Source organism: Meriones unguiculatus, chromosome 21, assembly GCF_030254825.1.
Source record: "Meriones unguiculatus strain TT.TT164.6M chromosome 21, Bangor_MerUng_6.1, whole genome shotgun sequence".
Taxonomy (NCBI): domain Eukaryota; kingdom Metazoa; phylum Chordata; class Mammalia; order Rodentia; family Muridae; genus Meriones; species Meriones unguiculatus.
Genome location: NC_083368.1, coordinates 48,504,583 through 48,510,897, shown reverse-complemented (window position 1 = coordinate 48,510,897; position 6,315 = coordinate 48,504,583).

Genomic DNA, 6,315 nt, shown 5'->3' with positions numbered 1-6,315 from the left:
ACTCTTTCTACTAGCCCTATTTGCATTTTGTACAATAAAATATAAAGAATATATCTATACTTTTATACACATAGCTTCTCATAAAGAGGATGATGAAGAATAAATAACTAATGAATGTTATTCTTTGCAGTCAGTAATTATAGTTAGTACTATAATTATTTTCTACCTTCTCAACAGCCTTTTCCATAAACTACTAATACGTACAGATTTTTTTTTCAGGTCTTTTTCTCATTTTGCACTCTATATATTTAATATATATTTCATTTTTAGAGCATTTTTTGTATTGATTTTTAATTAATTAATTTTTTATTAATTATAATTTATTTTTTATTCAAGCTGTAGCTCCTTTTGTCATAGTTTACCAATCTCACCTTCCTACCCTCTTCTTCCATATTTCTCACCCAGTTCCCTGATAGGGGAGGTCCTCCTCCCCTTTTCTCTGAACCTAGTCTATCAGGTCTCACCAGGACTGGCTGAATTATCTTCCTCTGGCTAGGTAAGGCTGCTCCCTCTTCAGGGGGAGGTGATCAAAGAGCAGGCCAATGAGTTTATGTCAGAGACAGCCCCTTCTCTACTTACTAAATGTAGCCATGGGCTACATCTGTGTGGGGGTTCTAGGTTATCTCCATTCATGGTCCTTGGATGGAGTATAGTTTTAATTATGAACAAAGCAAATACCAACATCAGATTTTTTGATTTATTTTGTTTTGTTTTTAAAAATATTTTTATTTATTTCTTCAAGAATTCCTTACTTTGTAAATTCAGTAGTTCACTCTTCTTCCCCATCCACTCCAAGATCCACCTCACAATCCATATGTATCTAAATTTATGTACTCATTTTAAACCCTTCAATTCCCAATAAGGTTGTTCCTACTCATAGTTAAGTGTGTGATCATCAACTGGAGCATTTTATGCCCACCAGAACCTTTAAAGAAAATTACCTCTCATTCCTTCAGTGGCTAAAAATAACTAATGATAGTTCCTCAGCTTAGGGTGGGAATTCATAGCTACCTTCACCCCTCAATACTGGGATTCTTCCTAGATTGAGCTGCAGAGGTTTCATGTGTTCTGCCAAAACCACCGTGAGTTCATATGTGTCATCGCTATATTTTGCCCAGAAATTACTCTTTCCTCAATGTCATTTACGCCTTCTGGACCTTAGTCTTTCCACACCCTCTTCCACAATGACTGCTGAAACTTGAAATGAGAGGTGATGTAGATGTCCTACTGGGGGCTGACTTATTGTAAGTCACCTGTTTCCTGTACCTTGACTAATGGTGGTTCTCTGTGTTAATCACTATTGACTGAAACAAGAGGAGGTTTCTCTGATGAGGTTTAAGAGATGCATAAGACTATGGGTAATAGCCTAAGTACTGACCATTGTGAGCACAGGGACACAGAAGAAATGTCTGTCCATGGCCAAAATTCTGTAATTTCCATGTATTTAATAGTATAGGACATTTTAAATTTTAGTCTTTGTCCTTATGAAACATTAATGGCAGTTTCACTATATATTATTAGTCCCATGTATTTCCTATAGATCACACCAGAACTCTAGTGAAGTCGAATTAAAAATATAATATAGACAAAAAAACCCAAAAACTAGAGCTATAAATTCTATTGAGCTTGACAAAGATGATTAAAATGGGATAAAATGATCTAAGTAGTTAGTTATTGTGTTAAATTACTGTATATAAATTGAAATAGTTTGAATTTGAAATGATGAAGCAAGCCTGTAAGTCTCAATATCCTCCTTGCATTTACATTTTTTTTTTAGGTCAGTGTTCAGGTATAAATGAAATAGACTCATGAAATGAACAATTTATTGTTTATAATTGTCTTTTGCTTGTAACAATGCAAGTAAGAATAACAGAATAAAGCAAGTTAAATATTTTAAATGTATGTGGAACAATAGAGACGAAATTGCTTATATTTCATTTCTGTATTTTTAAATTTCAATATAACAGCAAAAGAAACACTGTTGTCAAAATACATTGATTTGTAGTTGTTTTTAAAACAGTATTGTGAAATATTACTTATAGAAATAGTTATTTTTTTCCCCTTTGAAGGGAACAGCAAGAACCCTGTAAGGTGAAAAGATACATTTCCTGTAAACTATGGCAAGAACTCAATAAGACGCATGTGTGTGACGATATGTGTGCCTCTCAAACCATCACGATTTTATATTTGAAACTTAGAAATCACTTTCAACAGACAATTTCTCCCTGATATTTTCCATAGCAGTTAATTTTAAGTGTCAACTTGAGTAGACCATAGGATGCACAGTCATTTGGTCATAATTCATTCCTTGAATATCTGTGAAACTTCCCTGGATGAGATTAACATTTAAATTAATAGACTGCATAAGGGAGATTGCCTTTGCAGGTGGAGTTGGCTTCGTCCAGCCCATTGAACACCTGGAAAGAAGCAGAGCTCTGGCCCTCTACGCCTCTAAACATCACAGAAGGCGTCCCGCCTGAAAGAGAGTAAGAATATCTTATCCTTACTTTTTGTGTCTGAAAGAAACATCCACTCTTGCTCAGTCGGAACCTTGACAGCCTTCAGACAGTCTGCATTTCTGGTTCCCAGACCTTGCTCTCAGATTGGAAATATGTCACCATCTATCCTGATGGGCATCTTGTCAACTGAATATTATAGAATATGTTGACCTCCAAATCTGGTGTACTGATGATCAAATCATTCTCTTTATGAATCCATAAATGCATTTTATTGGCTTGATACAGTCAAGGATTTTCGTGTTTTTTTTTTTTTCATCATATCTAGGAACTTTATCTCTATAAAAAATAGTTATGAGGACACTGGTAATGAAACTAGTACGATACTGAGAACTCTTATTATTTATTTATCACATTATTCTTTTTTGAAAGGTGAGGATATATCTAATATAGGTATTATAATATACCTATTTAAATTATATATTTGTTAAAGATAATAATAAAATTTAAATTTAAGAAACATTTGACCTAAAAAGATGATAAATAAAATTTAAACTTAATAAAACTTAAACCTAATAAAAGTTTATCAAAAAATCAAGTGTCACTTGTTAAAAAGGAAATTGCTTGAAAACAGTTTTACTTTAGACACTCTCCATAAATCAGCAGAGAAATACTTTGTACTGAATGACATGCAGAGTTTACTAGAATTTCTGTAGAAGTGAAATTCAAAAGCAGTTTAGTACATTTAATAGTTTTGCTTGGGACACTTGCTAAGTAAATCTACTTACATACTTTGAAACTGTTAAGCAGGAAAAAAAATTCTTTGTCTGTAAAAGAAAATTCTATTTTTTTTTCTGAAGGACTTAGTATTTTCATGAAGATCTCAGCCCTAAAAACGTGCATGATGTCATTTTCTTTTATGTATGTTTGTATGTATGTATGTATGTATGTATGCATTCTTCTTACCTCCAGATCTTAGCTTCCTCCCTTTCCTCCTTCCAGGCCTACCCTCCCTCCTTCTTCCTCCTCTCCTACTCATCAGAAAATGAGAACCCCTCAACCAAACCCATCCCATGTCAAGTCAAGTCAAGATTGAGAGCATCCTCTTCCCCTGTGGCCTGCTTAGGCATCCCTGAGAGGGGAAAGTGATCAAAAAGCAGGTAACAGGGTCCATGTCAGAGATAGCCCTCTCCCTCCTGCTCCTCTTGCTAGGGAACCCACATGAGGACCAAGCTTCCCAGAAGCTACATCTGTGTAGTGGCCTAGGTCCAGTTAGTGCATGGTCCTTGGTTGTTGCTTCAGTCTCCACAGGCTCCTCTGGTCCCTGGTTAGTTGGCTCTGTCGATCTACTTATGGAGCTCCTGCTCCCTCCCTCCTATTCTTCACTCTTCCACAAATCTCCCCTCTCTGCCCAATATTTGGCCATGAGTCTCAGCATCTGTTTTCATCCACTGCTCCATGGAATCTCTCACATGACAGTCATGCTAGACTCCTGTCTGCAAGCACAGCAGAGTATCATTAACATGTCAGGGGCCTGCTCTCCACTGGGGTGGGTCTCCAGTTGGGTCAGGCACTAGTTGGACATTGTCTCAACCTTTCTCTATTTTTATCCCTGCACACCTTGTAGACAGAGTAAATTTTGGTTTGAAGTTTTTGTGCATGGGTTGGTATTCTCTTCCCTAAACTAAGAGTCATTCTAAGTAGAGCGAAGCTTCTTCAGTCTCCATGACCCCTCCTGCTAGAAGTCTAAGCTAGAGTCACCTTCATATTCTCCATAAGCCTACCCTGTCCCTTCTCTTAGTTCTCCAGCTTGTCACAGAGTGTTGCCTAAGGTTTCTCTTCTCTCTCAAGCCCTCTGTCCTCTTGCCCCCTCTTTCCAGGTAGATCTCCACCCTCATTTCTCTCCTGCTCTCTCTCCTACCCTGAGCCTTCTCTCCAGATTTTCTGAGAAAGCAGCAGATTGATTTCCAAAGTGGTTGTAGAAGTTTGCATTCTCACCAGAAATTGTGGAGTGTTCCCCTTTCTCTATATCCTTGCCAGCAGTTGCTGTCACTGGAGTTTTGAAGTTAATCATTCTGATGGGTGTATGATAGAATCTCAGAGTCAATTTGATTTACATTTCAATATCATTTTCATTTCAAGCATGTGTTATCAACTCTAGACTGCCATTAGAATAACTACACAAGAAACTTTGAGGTAAACAGTAGGAAAATGACAGTCATTACACACACATCATTGTAATATGGAAACAAACATTTGTTTATTTGAAATGCAATGCATAAGTGTTCAATAAGGGAAGGACATTGAATCCAACAGAAAATTAAGTGTCGATAATTTATTGTAGAAGTTTTGAGGAGTTAAATACCAAGGAAATAAAACTGTCAACAGACAAAGAGATTAATGTTTAAAATAGACAACATTCAAACCAAAAATTTACAAAGAACCAGTAACTATGTTGTAAAAGGTAAAGGTTTTTAGAAATGTGTGTAAGATATTATAATTCTGAAAATTTTAAGAATGAATGAAGAATACTGTTTTATTTTCTCTGGAATTTTAAATGCTAACATAACAAGAATGTGAAAACACTGAGGGACTTGGTTGCTTTCTATGTATATTATGATCATAAATTTTTAACCTTTTGATGAATAGACATATGCTTACAAAAAGAAAAAAAAAACTGTAAATTGACTCCCAACTTCCCATAGAGACTTTCCTGAAGGTAAAAATACTGGTCTGGATTTAATGTGTAGAAACAAAAATAATGTTGCAAACAAAACAACTCCCCCAAAACAACCACATGCAACAACAACAAAACCATACAAGACCCAAGAAGAACATTGGCACTACAGTTTTTAAAAGAACATCATATGCACCATTTATTAATATTCAAGAGAATCCACAGAAAGACAAGGAACATTTTAAAATACCAAATGCTATTTCTCCCATCATTGCAATCAATGAGCATATGTCTCAGAGTGAGAGAAGGGAAAATTGAATGTACTGTTCCTTTGGAAGGTTTCAGTTTTTTTTTTTTTTTTTTTTTTGATTCACATATTTTATTTTTCTTCATTTTCTAACAGGCAGATAGAACTGAAGGTTCTTCTTTTTTTAATTATACTTTATTTACTTTGTATCCACCCTCTAGTTCCCTCCCTCCTCCCTTACTTATTCCTCCCTTCCTCCCCCTTCTCCACACACACCCCTCCCCAAGTCCACTGATAGGGGAGGGTTTCTTTTTCTTCCTTCTGATCCTAGTCTGTTAGGTCTCATCAGAAGTGGCTGCATTGTCTTCCTCTGTGGTGTGGTAAGACTGCTCCCCCCTCAGGGGGAGGTGATCAAAGAGCAAACCAATCACTTCATGTCAGAAGTAGTCCTTGTTCCCATTACTATGGAACCCACTTGGACACTGAAATGCCATGGGCTACATTTGTGCAGGGGTTCTAGGTTATCTCCATGTATGGTACTTGGTTGGAGTTCGAGTCTCAGGAAAGACCCCTGTGCTCAAATTTTTGGTTCTGTTGCTCTCCTTGTAGCAGAAGTTGAGACTTATGGCCAAACTTTGGGCAGAATCTTATGAAAGAAGTGAGAAATAATAATAGTAAGAGCTGGATAGGACAGGAGGTCCACAGGGTTTCAGTTCTTATAGGCAACTCTTAAATAGGACAAGCTACTTAGAATTAGTAATGAGAGGAATTAAGTACAAACATTTAGAATTCATTTCTGTTAGGCTGTGGTACTAGCCTTTCTGTCTTTTAGCCCACCAGTTTATCATCTGTGCTGCTGATGAAAGGGAAGAAGTTATGATGGGTGGGGTGAGAGAGGATGATTATTTTCTGATGGGTGCTCTGAGTAGACTGAG